The following is a 19,558-nucleotide window of genomic DNA, read 5'->3' as shown; positions in this document are numbered from 1 at the left end:
ACAGAAAAAAGACATGTCATCCGTGGGTTCGTAATTCTCTTCGAATCAAAGTCCAATACTTACGTGAAATAGAGCCACTAGTTTTAAGACAATCGGTGTTGAAACGAGTTTTTTGTTTCTGTCTTTTCTAATTAGGTAACCGACTCTCATCTCTTAAATTCTAAATTACCATCTGAAAGTTAAACTGAAGGTATTTTTAAGTCTACTCAAATTCCTCTTGAAAACTTTCTCCGATACTAATGTACAAGTCGATTTGAAGGTTCTGGAGATACTCTCGAGCCCACGGTCAATGGAATTTGAAGCATAACAATAAGTTTTAATGCAAACTTTAGTCCTTAAGAGAAGATGGCTGTTGTGGTGTATGGAAAATTAGAAAGAAAAAAAAAATGCCTTGAATGAGACTGCCGTACATTTGATTCTAATGATGGCAGCTTTTTAAAATTTTTTGTGCTGAATAAGGAAACTTTCGGCTGTTGAATTAACCTAGAATGGTTTCTATCTACTGAATTGTAAGCTAGAAATTAATTTTTAAATTTTATAATTTTTTTTAGATTATTATTACATCACTGAACATTGATGCACTTCATTTCATTTTCTATACTTCTGATGGTAATGAAATTTCAACCACTTATTGTCAAAGTACTCTAAAGTAAAACCATGCAATATCATTTTAATATATCCGTTAAGTTTGTACTAGCGCTCATACGCATAATTAATACTATAATATTTATATATATTAACATGCCCTACAAATTGATCTTACATAATTGGCTTAGTAGGAAAAGAGGTTTTGTACTACCTAATATTTAGACTAGTAATTAAATTAAATTCTAGTACTAACATTTAAGTTTATTTAATTTTACACAATTTTTTTCTAAGTCGTACACTTTAATTAATTATTTTACCTAATGTAGTTTCCATGTAGTCCACCACAAGGCCACTCTTATCCGGAACTATTGTCGGACCATCGGATCTATGCCCCTTCAGAGCTCGTCGTTCTTGGAAAAGTTAACGCCTCTACTCGCCCCATTCCACCCGTTTCTCTCCCACTACGTCAAACAGCAGGCCACGAACCTTGCCGAATAGGGATGTTGCCAAACTTCCGTTAAACAGTATCATATCTCTTGAATATTGCTTATAATACTGTAAGGTTAATTATTACTTATTCATGATTTAATTTAAGTAGGTCTAATGACGCTGATTGACTTATGCAAAATCCTATCACTTGCTTAATAATAATTCTTTCACCCCTCCGTGCTACAGTATTCATGTTGAGTTGACAACACTGGACTGCAAGTGCAAATATTGTGAACTGTCCAGCAAGAAGGCCAAAATTGTGAGTAGTGGGGGGAGAGAAAGGGAGAGAGATAGAAAAGAGGGAAATAGGAATACAGGGAGAGAAATGAGTTACCGAGGCTGAGAAGGAATTAGGGTTCTGTTCGCATATCTTACGGGGGCGCAGATCCGATGGTCGGACTATAGTAGGTATAGAGGAGTCTATATTGAAGGAGTGGTTGGACTGATCCATTACATGGGGTGTACTACGTTAAAATGGCAATATTTGTGTAGAAAAACGATTAAAATATTATAAAAAAACTAATGGGTATTAGTGGATAAAGTAGTAGACAAAGTATATGATTATGTCTCGTGACCAGAGTATTGTACGAAATGGAAATATAAAAATTGGAGATTTATCCGTCAAGAGGTGGAAAAATTCAAATATCTTGGAGCAACAGTAACAAATATAAATAACACTCGGGAGGAAATTAAACGCAGAATAAATGTGGGAAATGCGTGTTATTATTCGGTTGAGAAGCTCTTATCATCCAGTCTGCTGTCCAAAAATCTGAAAGTTAGAATTTATAAAACAGTTATATTACCGGTTCTTCTGTATGGTTGTGAAACTTGGACTCTCACTCTGAGAGAGGAACATAGGTTAAGGGTGTTTGAGAATAAGGTGCTTAGGAAAATATTTGGGGCTAAGCGGGATGAAGTTACAGGAGAATGGAGAAAGTTACACAACACAGAACTGCACGCATTGTATTCTTCATCTGACATAATTAGGAACTTAAAATCCAGACGTTTGAGATGGGCAGGGCATGTAGCACGTATGGACGAATCCAGAAATGCATATAGAGTGTTAGTTGGGAGACCGGAAGGAAAAAGACCTTTAGGGAGGCCGAGACGTAAATGGGAAGATAATATTAAAATGGATTTGAGGGAGGTGGGGAATGGTGATAGAGACTGGATTAATCTTGCACAGGATAGGGACCGATGTCGGGCTTATGTGAGGGCGGCAATGAACCTTTGGGTTCCTTAAAGCCATTTGTAAGTAAGTAAATGGGTATTAGTGGACAAAATATGTAGAGAAAATATCAAAGGAAATGAACATTATTTTACATTAATAATGGGGATTTATGGCCAAAATTAAATGAAAATGCGTAAAAATTGACCGAGTAAAAAACATGCTCTTATGAGCTGAAACAGTTAAAAAATGCAAACAAAAAATAGCTCTAACAAATGTGTCTTAAAACACTCAATTTATCACATAACATATAAGTTTCGTTCCAAGAACAGTCAGGAACCGTTCGTAACCATCGTGAGCATGCGCAGTACAGAAAAAGCGTTCCAACGCAATCCGAACCAGTCCTGAACCGGAAACATGTACTGCAGTCGGGCGTTCCAACAATCTTTTGACACGGGTTCGGAACGGTCAGAAATAGTCCGCGGATTGAGGCATGTACGGAAGAGTACGCGAGACGCGCATGCGCATAAGCTCGCCAACGTCTCCTGGATACTGAAGAAAGACATGATCGACTGTTCACATCAGTGAGGTTAAGATGAAAAGTGACAGTGCAGACGAATAATAAAACTAGAGATTTAATCTAAATTTTCGCCAAAAAGAAAGGGAATGGAAATTATTTGGGTATTGAAATAGTTAATTACAATTTCAACATGCAGCTTTGATTAAAAGTGTAATAAATAACGTACATACATTAATAATTAAAAAAAGAACTGTTTTTTAGGTGAGAGTCCCCCAGTACACGATATTGAATCAGCGGAATTCTTGCCTTCCATATTTTCTGTCATCTTTTTATAGAAAATGATCGAAACTCTATTTTCTGCAATTAGAATTAGCTGCGAAACGATAATAATAAGCATCCCGTTCTTAGCAAAGATGATAACAGTTATAGCATCTCTGGATTTAGGCTAGTACATAACGGTCCGCGAAAGCGTTCCAACAGGTCCAGTCCAGTTTCAATCCCATAGCAGATGCCCAACTATCGCATGCACATAAGATGGTACAGGAACCGTACATGAACTAATCCATGAACCGCTTGTTGGAACGAACCTATAAACACAGTCTACTATATACAGTCGCGAAGCTTGAGGTGATTTTTTGCAAATCTCGTGATGAAGCGCTCCAAGCGGTTAGCAACTAGAAACAATAGACTGTCCACTGTCGACTTTGGACTGTGTCGTATTTCCATCGAGTGCTAGCTCGTTGCGTATTCACATTGATGCTTGTGAAATGTTCGTTATTGGTTGTAATGAAAATATTAATGGCTAAAATACAATAATTGGAATAATAATATTTTACTAGAGACGTAGAAAAATTAAGTTTGTTTTAATGAAATTTATTGATCACGTTTTATTTTCAATTCTGGTGGGATTATTATTGCTTAGGCCTACTTTTTTTTCAAAGGATATGTTTTTAATTATAGCTGTTAATTCTGTTGTTATTTTTATTTGTTGCTTTACTAGAGACGTAGAAAAAGACTGTTACAATAAAATTTATTGATCACGTTTTATTTCCAATTCTGGTGTGATTATTATTGCTTAACCTCATCCCACTTTGTTAACTACGTAAGCCTACACTACAAGTACCGGTACACATAAATTACTCCATTAATTCATATTTCCATTATTATTGTTGTAAAGGGAAATGCAAATTAATATTTATTGATTTCATAGTTAATTATCGCTATAATCTTGAATGAGTGAAGCGATTATAGTAAATTTCAGTTCGTGTTGCACAAACAAAAATAATATTAACCTATTTCTTGCAGGTATCTTCGAGTTTATGGTGGAATTTAATATACTTCATTAAAATAATAAATTAACTTTATGCATTTAATATTTCAATAATGGAAGGAAGGTGTTAATTTTAACAAAATAACACAACGAAAGTGTAACATATTTTGTCGTCTACTAGGAGAGAGATCTGTGATGATGAGGCGATAGTAGCGATCCTAGTGGTGGGCAACTACCCATGTTTGCATTTTTTACTACATATTGAGCTTCGCGACTGTATGTAGTAGACTGTGCTATAAATACTAAAGCAGTTATGTTTCTGGCTTAATAGAAAAAAGATGCAATTTCATCAAAACCCTAGCCCTGATTATGATGCAGTAGTTATAATAGGTAAAATCGTATCGTAGGGTAGAAATGACAGACAAAAGCACGTGCATGGCCGCCCATCAGATAAGACTCGTTACCAACAGAAAGAGCGTGACAAAAGAAGGCTTTGACACGCATTCAGCCGCTACGATGCACTCGACTTGGACAGTAGAGCGTTTCACAGATTTTGTCATGGATCCATCGTGTAAGACTGGACTCCGCCTTGCCCTTCTGCAAGCCGCAAGAGCGACGGAGGGATGGGAGGTAGAAGGACGAAGGCAGGTGGACGGACCAATATTCGAGACTTCCACAAAAGCCAATAATGAGCTAAGGACTCTTGGCTATAAAATATTCTCTCCCTCCACTCGCTTCACGAGATGAAGCTACCCCCTTGGTAACTCTTCTACCCCCTCCCTCGCCCATAGACGTGGGTGTTGAGTCGGATGAGAGGAGCAAAACGGATATGTGATGACGTAACAAGGCGGAAAGAAAAGAGGGAGATGGGATAAATGATAATGAACTGAGCGAATATGAAGAATGGCTGTACAGTTGTGTAATAAGACTCTGAAATTATCCGATACTTTGCAAGTTAGAAACAGGGTCCAACATTATTATACGAGAGACTTTCAGGCATAAGGGACTGAAGGTGTATTGCCAAACTTTCGTCACAATCTTGCATTGAGATACGTAGAGATATGATCCGGATGAAATTCGTCTTCTTCCCTTTTCTTAGACGTTTACAGTACAGTAAATATTCCGCTAAATGAGGGAGTCAGGGGATATGATTTACATTCCCTCGTTGCAATGAAATTTCTTCTCCCTGTATTTCACTTGTTCTTCTTGTATTTCCCTTGTTCTCTTCCACTTGTATTTTCATTGTCCTATTTGTTTTCCCCTTGTTATCCTTGTCTGATGCTTGGTTTTCTTCGGCGTGTCCTTATTCTCCTTCTCTTGCCCTTGTCCTTGTATTACACTTCTTCTTGAATTCTTCTTGTTCACCATGTTTTACCCTTGTTATGCTTCTCTTACCCTTGTTTTCCTTCTATTTTCCTTGTTTTCTTTGTCTATTCATTGTTCTAATTGTCTTCACTGTTCTCCTTGTATTCCCGTTGTTTTCCCCGTATTCCCCTTGTTCTCCTTGTATTCCGCGTCTTCCAGTATTCCCCTTGTTCTCTTCAACTTGTATTTTCATTGTCCTCTTTGTTTTCCCCTTGTTATCCTTGTCTGATCCTTGGTTTCGTTCGGCCTGTCCTTATTCTTCTTCTTCTCTTGCTCTTGTCCTTGTCTTACACTTGTTCTTGAATTCTTCTTGTTCGCCATGTTTTACCCTTGTTATGGTTCTCTTACCCTTGTTTTCTTTGTTTTTCCATTGTTCTTATTGTTTTCACTGTTCTCCTTGTATTCCCATTGTTTCCCCGTATTCCCCTTGTCCTCCTCCACGTCTTGTATTTTTTTTTATTTTATTGGGTTATTTTACGACGCTGTATCAACATCTCAGGTTATTTAGCATCTGAATGAAACGAAGGTGATAATGCCGGTGAAATGAGTCCGGGGTCCATCACCGAAAGTTACCCAGCATTTGTTCGTATTGGGTTGAGGGAAAACTCCGGAAAAAACCTCAACCAGGTAACTTGCCCCACCGGGATTCGAACCCGGGCCACCTGGTTTCGCGGCCAGACGCGCTGACCGTTACTCCACAGGTGTGGACTCTTACTTAGATACACCTTAAAAAAACACGATAATATTAATGACGATGATGATAGCCGACAGTGATGATGTTGACGATGAGACATGATAGTGACGAATAAAGTTATGATGACGACTAGAAACGTGACGGTGACGAGTAACGTGATGGTGATGAGTAGAGACGAGAATTCCATGCAAATGCATGTTTTTATAGGAAGGTGGAACATAGCTCAAACTTAGTAGTTATCCTTTTCATTACTTTCAGGTTCCAAATTGTGTAGGCCTACTTTTTCTGTGCATATTTGCATGTTTTGGCCTTTTTGGGGATAAAAACATGCATAATGCATATTTAAGCAATTTTTAGCTTAATCATGCATCTAATGTACATTATATTCAGTTTAAATGCATGTTTTAATGGTTTTGACACATCAGTTTCTCGATTTTTATATCCCTTATTTTAGCTTTAGAAATCAGAATTGAAGAAGGGAAAGAAAAGAAACTAAATAACACAAAAGAGTTTATTCAAGTTTGTACCCATAACTTCTTGCGATGTAGAGAAGTCATTGTTTTTCGCGTATCCTCATATTCTTCTTGTATCCCACTTGTTTTCTATGTACTATTTCCCTTGTTCTCCTTGTTTCTTGTCATTCTCCTTATATTGCACTTGTTCTACTAGTATTGGTCTTATTTTCCTCCACTCCCCCTTATTCTCCATGTAACCTATTTCTCTTGTTCTTCTCGTTTTTTTAAGTACTGTTTAGTTTATTTGTAATATTAGACCTGCAGTATTCACGTCCTTATGTGCCAATACTCACCCATTCACTCACGTCATTACTCGTTGACTCACACACAGTATACATTATAGCGTCTTTTGAAGTTTTTTTTTTTTTTTTTTTTTTTGCTCCTATCGAATAATGTGTGCATACGATTCATCTGCAATACTCGTAAATTTGACCATATAACACCTTCCCTCCAGTTACTTTCATGGGTGCGTCTAAAGGAACGAAGAACAATACATTCACTGTCTCTTCTATTCAGAATCATGCATTCTTCTACTCCGAATTATCTGTTATCGCGCTTTCAATTTCTTACAACTCTTCGAAACCGACATCAAGCACTTCTTTCTATCCCTCATCATAGAACGTCTCTATACTCATCCTCTTACACTGTAGAAATACCTCGCCTCTGGAGGCGTCAGGGACTGCCAGACTTTATCACAATTCAAAATTAAATTGGAAAATTTTGTCTTATTTAATGCTTTTTAGGTATTGCTATAAGTGTTGATTTGAGTTTTTTACTCCAGATTAAAATCGCAAGTTTCTTGTTTATGTTAGTTAATTAGTTAGGATACAATTAATTATACTTAATCACTCATTTAAAGTTTGTGTGATTGCAACCTGTGTATATTTTTGTGCGATATCGTGCGTATTTGCTTGGTTTCCGCACAAAACCAATCCGCGGTAAGTCTAAAATTCCACATTCAGTATTCCCAACCTAACACACATAACAATTTTCCTCTTCTTACCGCTTAAGTGACATATTGATTTTACTGCTTTAGGCTTTTAACATATTATTTTTAGAGACGTTCAATATAGTAATAATTATAAATTGGAAACTTACCACTGCAATTTCACTGTTAATTATTGTTTTTAAATATTTGCAAAAATTAAGTAAACTCTACAACTCCACTAAAGTTACTGCATTCGTGATGCATGTAACATTAAAGAAGCCGTTTGTTTTAAGTTCGCATTTATAGACTGGAGGAAAAGAAAGACAGACGTAGGCTGTATCACGGCCTGCTGGAGTATAGTAAACACAGAAAACATTTTATAGCAACTATGTTGAAGAAAGATATTTTGGTGTTCCGAAGTTGCCGTCATTGAACAGAAACCAAGATGGAGATTTCATTGCAACTAATTAGAAATTCCTCTTTCAGGTATGTAATAAACGATCTTCGCACAAAATAATGTACGATACACGAGCGGTATGTTTGTTTTCATGTACTCGGAAATTAAAAAAGCTCAACTACGTTTCGCCTTTTCAATCTTTTCCTCGAACATGAAAACGTCAACATACCGCTCTTATAACGCATATTACTATTGTGTGACTTTACTTAGTTTATAGTGTTTTTTTTCTTTTTATTTCTGTTATTGTATTTGTATTTCTGGTGGTGTGGAAGAGAAGGCCTAATGGCCTTAACTACACCAGAATAAATAAATAAATAAATATAAATAAATAAATAAGTAAATAAATAAAAATAAGTAAATAAATGAATAAGTAAATAAAATAAAGAAATAAATAAATAAAATTAAATAAAAATAAATCGAAGGACACTTTTAAGCCATATTAGAGTTTTTCACGACCTGACACTAAACAAACGGTGGAGCGTGGAGTAGGCTTAAGTATGGCGGCAAAACGTTCATGTTTCAGGCGCTAATTGCACTGATGTAACTGCTTCCACGCAGCGTCAAATCTGCGCCGTAACCGTTGCGTACATTACGTCCGGGTTTGACCGAGCACTTGCAAGATAAATATCCCACATTGTTACCTAACAAATAAGATGACAGCAATTATTCAGGAGATTATCACCCGCTGCAAATCGAACTCAGGACATACAAGTCATCGCAGCAGGACAGCTTGCATACACGTGTACATGAAAGCTTCACCACTGCGTTCTTGGCTTCAGGAACCTTGGCAACAAACGGAGAGAGCCAAGGTTGGAATTATGTAAATAGATGACGATGCCACTTTTATGTTACTGGTAGCGAAGCCGGGACCGAGGTGAATATTATTTTAAGCAATATACTTTATCATGGTATTCAAATTGTTAATATTTTACGCTGCTATTTAAGGGGAGAGGATGGTATCTTTTAAACCTTTTTTCCTATTTGGTGTAAAATATTAATTTTTTGTACGTAGAGAGCTCATAGCTGTAGGAACTCAACCAAAAATTAATATTTTGAAAAAAAAAAAAAAATTGAGGTCCCAAATTTGAAAAAAAAAAAATATATATATATACACCCAATGCAGAATTGTACTAAAACCGAAACATCTAAACCGTCTTTAAAGATAGATCAAACATTTTTTGCAATGTATTTGCAAAAGCATGTTCTACAAACTGTCTGTAACAGAATTTTGATATTAGTCCCTACGTTTGTAAAATAAACAATTAAAATTTAATAACACTGTTCTGATTTCCTTTCTTGCAAACAAACGGACGTATTTTTTAAATGAAATCAATTAACAAAATTCTGTTACAGAGAAAAGTTTCCTAATAGTATAAAGAATGTGTGTTCTAAATTTCATGCATGTATCTTTAATAGTTCAGAAATTATATCCATTTTTCTCTGGCAATTAGTAAAAAAATAAAGTTACTGGAAACCGATAAAAGGGGGCGTGTGATTTAAAAATCCATAGCGCAGGAAGTTTAAAAATGACTTCTCAACATCCGATAAGGGCACAAATACTCCCAAAATGTTATGCACTGTATTTCACATGTATCAAAGAGTATTTTAAAGATTTTTTTTTTTTTAATTTAATTTACCAGAAACAGCAATAAAAGTGGGCGAGTGATTTAAAAATCCATAACGCAGGAAGTTTAAAAATGGCGACTCAACTCCGATAAGGGCACAAATACTGTACCCACAAAATGTTATGCTATGCATTCCACAGATATCACAGAGTTTTTAAAGACTTTTTTTTTTAATTTACACATTTTTCATCAAAAAATACCATCCTCTCCCCTGAAAGATGTTGAATCAGTGGTTGAATTCGGTGATAGTGAGGTGATATTTGGCGAGATGAATAATAAGATTTGCCATGAAAGTAGGCTACCGGTACTTGAAATTTTGGAAAACTTCATAAAAAATCCAATTAGGTAATCAGTGCAAGTGGGATTCGAACCGACCTCCTCGGAAAACGAGTCCATCTCGCTCTCACTGGGCTATACCTGTGGTCTTTGAAACTCTCATTAGTTTGTTTGTTTGTTTATGTAGATATAATTATTACATTTGCATGCATCATTAGCCTACTGCTAATGCCTTGTTTTTTCCATGCAGGAGAACTGAGTTGAAATACCGGTCAGTCCAAAGGAAATATGTAGTAAAACAATATTTTTATTATCTCTTTTCCTTCTGCCCTTAATGCATAAGTTCTCTGTCATAACAACAGAATTATAAAATGTAGTTATCACGACTTAATAACGAAGTGCCCAAAACTTGTAGTTTGTACGTAGTGGGGTCTTCATATCTTACACACAGTTTACGCTGAAAACATGTCAATCAAGAAGTGGAATTCTTGAGGGAAGTTGCCGAATATACTTACTTACTTACAAATGGCTTTCAAGGAACCCGGAGGTTCATGGCCGTCCACACATAAACCAGCCATCGGTCCCTATCCTGTGCAAAATTAATCCGACCTCTATCATCATATCCCACCTCCGTGAAATCAATTTTAATATTGTCCTCCCATCTACATCTCGGCCTCCCCAAAGCTAACTCTCTATATGCATTTCTTGATCCTCCTATACGTGCTACATGCCCTGCCCATCTCAAACGTCTGGACTTAATGTTCCTAATTATGTCAGGTGAAGAATACAATGCGTGCAGTTCTGAGTTGTGTAACTTTCTCCATTCTTCTGTAACTTCATCCCTCTTAGCCCCAAATATTTTCCTAAGAACCTTATTCTCAAACTTGCTGTGGTCGTGCCAGAGAATCAGTCCCATTCCGAGGCTTATTGTACGGTTTCGTAACAAGCTGCTTTTTACGGCGATGGGTTGTTAGCCCTTCGCCCAACCTCTAACCTGGAGGACTGCCCCTTATCAGTTGTCCACGACTGCTTATTCAATATATTCGCAGCTACCCTCCAGATCTGGAGGCCGTCTTCTCTATCCGCAACCTGAGGACGCGCCATGCCGTATGCCGAATATACTTTGAGGATTAAATAATCAACACTCGAAATCTCATGAAGGTAATAAAATTGATACAAAACCAAATGGTATTAACATATGTGAAAGGATAACGCTCTGAGAGTCATATTTTCGAAGTGTAGCTTACGCACCTGTTGGAAACAATCGTGCTGCAACCGGGAATAAGATAAGCGATCTTAGCAGCAATGAATGATTTAAATTGATCTTGCTTAGATCCACCATGAAAAACACGATAATATTAATTACGAGGACATAATGATGACTATGATAGGAGACAGTGATGATGTTGAAGATGAGACATGATAGTGACGAATAACTTGATAATGAAGAAGAATAAAGTTATGGTTACGAGTAGAAACGTGACGGTGACGAGTAACGTAATAACAGTAACGATTAACATAATGACGAGTAACGTGGTGATTAACGTAATGATGGTAACTGGTAATGTGACGGGGACGAGTAACGCGATGACAGTGACGAATAATGAGACAATGGTGGCTAATAACGTGGCGATAGTGACGAGTAACGTGACGATGATAACGAGTAACATGACAACGATGACGAGTAACGTAACGATTATTTAATGCAACGCAACGACGCAACGGTCACTATTAAAGGGGAGGGATGTGGTGATAACCAACAGAGTGACGGTGACGTGCAAAATGATGACCTCGACGAGTAACTTGATGGTAATGACTAGAGTCCGGATGTTAGGCAAAATTCCATTTTTTAAACTCAGTGTATGTATGAAAGACCTATTAGAGATAAACACGTTTCCACACATTTGGGGACGATAGGCCCAATTTTTATTGTGCCTTTTTTGCCTATTTTAGCTCCCGTTAAATATTTTAAGGTTAAATGCCCTTTTCTTTAGCCTTTATACGTCGTTATTGTACTTTTCTATAATCATTTAAAACAAACCGCACATAAATTATATCAAAAACGAAAAAGAACAGTTGTACAAATAAAAAATATATATTCACATCACACAAATATTTGCTGAGAATCTTATTCTCCAGCAATGCATATGTTTATAAGTCGTAAACTTTTCTCCCCTACCGATTCCATCTTTTATGTCACTTGACAAATATGTTTGAACAGTATAATCCTCAGTGCTCAGGTCATTTCGGTGTTTACCAGCGAAAGAAAGGGGATGAGGGAAGTATTAAAAGCAAGTCTCCAGGTCCCGTTACTGTTGTCGCTTGCACGCACAAGTCACGCGTACTTTGAAGTCTCTAATCCCTTGTCACATCCCTCTTTTTGAGACAATACAAAGTCGGTTTTTCCCGATCTCTGAAAGAAAGTAGAAACAGTCCTTCTGAAATAAGTTGTTTTAAGTTTGCTCCAATCACTTCAGTAGAAGTAGGAATATCTTTTTCCACCATGAAAAACGTTCTCTCTGACAGGCGGCTCATTATGACAGTTGACAACTTAAAAAAGCATCTTGTTGTGACATGTAACCAAGGAAAGTGAGTACCGTATGGGATAGTTTATTAATTATTTGTATATTTTTTTTGTTTGTGTCCATGAATAATAAATGACTGTTTCACTGCCTATTTTACTATTTTTAATGTCTACATGCCTGTCTATTTTAACCAAAATAAATGCCTAAACATCCGGGTTCTAGTAATGACGAATAACGTGGCGACGGTGACGAAAAGCACGACTATTGCAAACAACGTGGTTACGCTGACAGAGAACATTATGGCTGCAACGATCAACGTAATGTTTGAGACGAGTAACTTGATGGTGATGACGAGTAATGTGATTATGGTGACGAGTAATATAATAACTAGTAGAATGTCGGCGATGAGCAATATTGACAGTGTTGGTGACGAGAACGATGGTAAGAACGGTAACTGTGACAAGAATGACGACGACAAGGACAGATGGTAATGAATATGACAATGATGAATGCTGATGAAGTGATGATAAGTGTGAGAACTATGATGTAGGTGACGATGGGTAATTACAAAAATCTGCAGCCATTATTCAACTACGATAATAAGTATAAGTTAAATTAAGAAGGAGCATTGTCCTTGATTTTCAAGCGTGGTTGTGTTTACTGGTAGGGTTATCATATTTCGAAGCAGATTCAGTCGAGAACTTCCTCTAGCAGTATTATCTCTTTCAACAATGCCTGCGTAATCTTCAGTTCTGAACTTGGAGAAACAAAACACACGCAGGTACACAATGTTCGCAATCACCACGGGTCTGCGTTGATTAGTTTTTATAGCTGGAACAACACTGTCGTGGAAACAAGCGAGTGGCCATCAGTAAACTGTTATCACCATGGCTACATCGCTTTCAGAATGGTTGTCATCAGCTGAACTCAAGAATATTGGAGACGATTATGCTAATAATACAGAACACAAAGCTCCCAACAATTCTCTCTGTGTTTGTCCGTGCGGACATTCAACCAAACTTTGTTATCTGTGGGCCAGCAGTGAATTGGGTTTCACAGAAGACACGTTCCTGTAATATCGTCATTCAGAGTAGAATAGCTTGAAAATTACTTGAATAACGTTTAGTTTGCTTTATTCTAATGAAAGTGCTGTACAATATACGGTAAATTCCAAGTAATGCTGTTTGATATAATAAATTTCCTACTGAAATACAAGCGAGGAATAAATTTACATTACTAAATAGAGATGGAACTGAAAGCGAAAACATGAAGTAATGAAATTATATAACATGTACCTTTAATGTAAACTAAAATGTAATCTATTTCAAATGAGGCACAAGTAACAAATAACATTCGAGTATTCTTATCGGTAAAAACCAATTCAAGGAATGGTTTGATCTAGGGTTAGTTCATCTCCGAGGCTAGACTGATTAGCTATTTGAATTTCTTTTGAAGTTTTACTCAACTGCAAAGCGAAAGTCGGGTAATAATTCCATGGCAAATCACAGAACATATCTTTCTGTCATAAATTCCATCGACTATAGATAGCAGAACGTTTGATAGGACATATTTCAATTGTATTAAAAAGTAGAAATTAAAAAAAAAAGTAATCGATTAAATGGCGATCTTACTCGTGTTAATTATGTAAGCATGTGCGGCTTACAGCTGTTTCGGTGCTAATAGACACCATCCTCAGAGCATACTAGATCTCGGCGCTATCTCAACTTCGCTGCCTCTCGCGTGGGTGCGTTCGTGTGATGAAGAGTTGTGTCAAATAGTGTGTGTGTTCTGAAATTGATCTGTGTGTTGAGAATTTGATTGGTGTGTGTTTTAGTGTGTCTGTATATTTCATATTGTTCTAGTGTGTTGAGTTTTTGGTTTTTGGGTTATATGTGTAGGTTTTCAATGTATGTATTTATGTTATTGTATGTTTGGTTAGCATTAGTTATGAAGTTAGAAATGTAATATTTTGAAGTTTATTTTTGGAACGAAAAGTTACATTTATTTCTATAATACACTGGTTTATTAAATTAACTGAACATATTGGGAATTAAATCAATGGTTTCACCAAAAACACACTGTGGAATATTCCAAATAAAACAATTTTTATCGCTAAAAGGAAGCAAAAAGAACAAAATTGTATTAAATACTTTTGTTTGAAATATCTCAAAGAATAAATCCCTGAAATTAATAACATTACTTACGGTTCATTCTGTGTGTAAATATTTATGTGTACAAATCTAAATGGCAAACCTAAACAGAAAACTTTGCTCTCATGGCCAATATTTTATGAAAATTACTCCGTTTGGTGTGACTGAGGAATATCATGGAAACTTCAATCAGGATTGCCATTCTCCGAAGATAGAACACCAGACCTCCTGATTTCAAGGCATTCTCTCTCTCTGTACGTACGTTCCTCTTTATTACATATGCTCTCGAAGCCATCTTACGTAGTGATGGCTACAAGACGAAGCATTACACTTAAATTTGGATATCTCGTGTACGTTCACGTATGCTGAATGTTGACGGAAAAGGCCACCCGCATAGATCAGGCAGTAACGCGTTTGCGTGCACCAGAACTCCTGATGTCAAGGCACTCTGTCCCTGTAGAGGAGTGTATGTGGTTCTATTACAGGGAACGGGTACGTACGCTCTCCTCTATTATGATTCAGAAGTCATCTTACGTAGTGATGGTATGGTGATGATGTTAATAACTACATTACGTAGTAATCGAAGGAAAACAGATGTAAATATGTTGTGAAATGTCAGTCTGGAGGTCTGGAAGCCATGGAAGGTGCATGATATAAGAGAATTTATGATAAAATCTACCATAACAAGCTCGAACCTGGTACCTCCGGATTGCATAGTTGTATCAGTGCAGAATGAGCTAAATTCCAATGCGTACCATAAGATTAGAGGACCGCGGATTCCTGCTTGCAGATGTTTCGGCGGGCACATTCTCTGTGGACATTGTTACGAGGGCGTCTTTGTCCTGAGTGAGAGGTTCTTGTACTCTCGGCGTGTTGACTCGCTGGGAAGAGCGCCGACCAATTATCGACATAGCCGTTCCACCTGAGTGACATTCCGACGATGCTAAGAAGATATCTCATTAATTCCACGCCGACTCATACAATGTTGCTTCCTATTAGCTTGTCTTCGTGGCCTTGCCAGCCATTTCTGCAGCTTCGTGAATTCATTTTCTGAAGGACCTCCGATTGTTCCCTGATTCTAGCTGCCAGCTTACTTCAATTCATAAGGGGGAAAATTATTCTCCTCTTTCAGGAGCAAGCTAAAGTTTTTTCTGTATATATTATATGTTATGTTATAATTATTAGCAAAATGATAAATAAATAAATAAATAAATAAATAAATAAATATATACATATATATTTTTTTTCCTCCTATTACTATAGTCCCGTCGCTCTAATTTCCGGCAGCCAATCGCGTTGCAGGTCGGCTACATTTAAACGTGTGCGTCTTGTGATTCGCTGATGAAGACGTTATTAATTTCTTAAGGCTCGATAAATACTTAATATAATCGCCCGCCATTTTGGCTCTTTCGTTGGGGTTCGCAGAAAGCACACGAGGACGTTATTTGCCGCTCAATTATTTGCTGAATTATAGTGCGTTTGATTTATTATCATAGGAGCTACGATATGATAATGTTTAACGGTGCGGCAAATAGATTCCTAGTATGGTAGCTCGGCAACGTAAGAACAAAAATGGAGTCCTTGGCATCAACCCCTTTGATTTGATTACCAGGTTGGGTTTTTCCGAGGTTTCCCCCACCGAAAAGGCAAATGCCGGGTAATATTTTGGCGAATCCTCGGACCTCATCTCATCTCACTACATCTCGCCAAAATGTAAAAAAATTGTACAAAATTGTAAAAATTGTAGAAAATTACTAAACTGTAGAACTATAAAAAATTGTAAAAATTGTAATTGTAATATTGTAAAATGTTGACATGTTCCACATCTTAAAGCTTCATTGCTCATGTAAGATCTATGGAATAAAATAAATGAATGAATGAATGAATGAATGAATGAATGAATGAATACTACCTACCTAGACTTTATAGAGCCTTCACTTTCTAAGACGTAAGCAAAGAGGAGGAGTCACGCCGGGAATAACAGCGTCGCTACTATATATATGCTAGTGTATTTTAGGTTATGTCTCGTAAATCGTAAGTTGTTTAGTCAAAGCAGTGAATTTCATATTGTCAGACAAAATACATTTTAATATCAGTCCATACTAATCTACTAATTAGCAACACAATATGCGAGAGGTCCAGGGGTAAAACATACTCTTTAAAATTATTGTATGTATGTATGTATGTATGTATGTATGTATGTATGTATGTATGTATGTATGTATGTATGTATGTATTTATTCACACTGCAAATGGGTATATACCCGGTGGCAGTGGTAACTAATTACTCAATAATGGCAGTTAATAATAAATACAACTAATAAAAATACAATTAATAATATAATAATAATAATAATAATAATAATAATAATAATAATAATAATAATAATAATAATGAGCATCCTAAAGTAAATGAAGCACGACCACTTAAAATAACATTTAAAGTAAATCTAATTTGTATCTTAACCCTAAGATCGAACTAAAACCCACGAGTATGCTATGTTCATATCTGCACAAGTACCTTTCAGCACTACACTTATTTCGCTGTCAACTCACTCACTGCACTGGAACTACGACACATTTCACTGATTCTATCCTGATTTCACTAACACTTCAAAAACATTTCACTGTTCAAATACTTTGCACTGCCACTATAAACTATAAAACTTCACTGACAGAAACACACTTCACTTACACAACACACTTCACTGACACAACATACTTCACTCACACAACACACCTCTTCATGGATACAACACTTAAAATAACAAAATAGCAATTACACTCTTTAAATAATTACACCCTCTATTATTATTATTATTATTATTATTATTATTATTATTATTATTATTATTATTATTATATTTTTTTTAATAATTATGCGGTTGACGTGAATATGTTAGGAGAAAATCCACAAATGATTAGGGAAAACACGGGAATTTTACTTCAAGCAAGTAAAGAGATAGGTTTGGAAGTAAATCCCGAAGAGACAAAGTATATGATTACGTCTCGTGACGAGAATATTGTACGAAATGGAAATATAAAAATTGAAAATTTATCTTTGAAGAAGTGGAAAAATTCAAATACCTGGGAGCAACAGTAACAAATATAAATTATATTCGGGGGGAAATTAAACACAGATTAAATATGGGAAATGCCTGTTATTATTCGGTTGAGAAGCTTTAATCATCCAGTCTGTTGTCAAAAAATCTGAAAGTTAGAATTTATAAAACAGTTATATCACCGGTTGTTCTGTATGGTTGTGAAACTTGGACTCTCACTCTGAGAGAGGAACAGAGATTAGGGGTGTTTGAGAATAAGGTTCTTAGGAAAATATTTGGGGCTAAAGGGGATGACGTTACAGGAGAATGGAGAAAGTTACACAACACAGAACTGCACGCATTGTATTCTTCACCTGACATAATTAGGAATATTCAATCCAGACGTTTGAGATGGGCAGGGCATGTAGCACGTATGTGCGAATCTAGAAATGCATATAGAGTGTTAGTTGGGAGGCCGGCGGGAAAAAGACCTTTGGGGAGGCCGAGACGTAGATGGGAGGATAATATTAAAATGGATTTGAGGGAGGTGTGATATGATGATAGAGACTGGATTAATCTTGCTCAGGATAGGGACCAATGGCGGGCTTGTGTGAGGGCGGCAGTGAACCTCCGGGTTCCTTAAAAGCCAGTAAGTAAGTAAGTAATATAAGCAGTAACATAAGCTGCTGGCAAGAAGTCAAAAGGAGGATAGCAGTGACCAAGGAAGCTTTTAATAGAAAAAGGAGCAATGGGGCAGAAACATGGACATTACGACGAAGTGAAGAGAAGCAAATAGAAGCATTTGAAATGTGAATATGGAGGAGAATGGAGCGTGTGAAATGGACAGACAGAATAAGAAACGAAGCTGTGTTGGAAAGAGTGGGTATGAAAGGATGATCATGAAACTGATCAGGAAGAGGAAAAGGAATTGGCTGGGTCACTGGCTGAGAAGAAACTGTCTACTGAAGGATGCATGGAGGGAGGCAGAAGAAGATCTCAGATGATAAACGACATTAAGATATATGGATCATATGTGGAGACTAAGAGGAAGGCAGAAAATAAGATAGATTGGAGAAAGCTGGGTTTGCAGTGGCAAAGACCTGCCTTTGGGTAGAACACTGTGAAAGAATGGTAGAACTCGTTTGACATTGGTCGACGATATACTGTGCTCGCACGTGTCATATCACACTGACAACTGACAAGCAACTGTAGATTGGAACACACGGGCGAGAGACTCGCTATCCGTCAATACGTGGCCTTCACCGTTGCAGTCATCATGGTCGACGTCGTGAAAGATTTAAAGGTAGACTACCGACATTCATGCTGACTTTTAACCTACAAGCTGTCACTCAGCGTCTCATTAAACTTGTTCAACAAAATTGTGACGCAAGAATTCATAGATCACTAAAACTTGAAATATCTTATTATAAATATAGTATGCTAGTCTCGTGTAGTGATTTTTCTGCAACACAATCGCTCACGTTCACAAGTTCCTGCTTTTTATTGCTTAACTCTGTTTGGCGTACGATGGATCGTCGTACACATTGATGTGATGAATATCTGGAGCTTGATGTAGCCAATGTGGAGGTCTGATAGTAATAATTATAACTATTCATTATTATTATTATTATTATTATTATCATCATCATCATCATCATTATCATTATCGTCACTTAATATTTAGAAGACGGGTTATGACGAACACAGAATAAATAGAAACTATCAACAGTTTAAAATATCCTGCATTCATTTTCTTAATGTAATAGTACAACATTAGAAGTAGAGAAAAAGGCTTTGTGTTAAGAATACAGAATTTTAAATATAATTGTCCTTTATGAAGCAAGAACAGCCTACACCGAACAAAAATATATGTATCAGACTTTCGTTCAAAGTATTTTATTAGGCCAGTATAAAGGTTTTCAAATGGAACACATAATTGCAATTAAA

General features: G+C 36.6%; 1 protein-coding gene across 13 annotated transcripts in view; it reads left to right on the top strand.

Moving 5' to 3' along the window:
* Nucleotides 1-19,558, top strand: part of TfAP-2 (transcription factor AP-2) — a 978,986-nt gene that overhangs the window by 551,226 nt on the left and 408,202 nt on the right. The window lies entirely within an intron of this gene.

Source organism: Periplaneta americana, chromosome 3, assembly GCF_040183065.1.
Source record: "Periplaneta americana isolate PAMFEO1 chromosome 3, P.americana_PAMFEO1_priV1, whole genome shotgun sequence".
In the NCBI taxonomy this organism is placed as follows: domain Eukaryota; kingdom Metazoa; phylum Arthropoda; class Insecta; order Blattodea; family Blattidae; genus Periplaneta; species Periplaneta americana.
The sequence above is the reverse complement of the archived record's forward strand: the minus strand, read 5'-3'. Positions and strand labels throughout refer to the sequence as shown.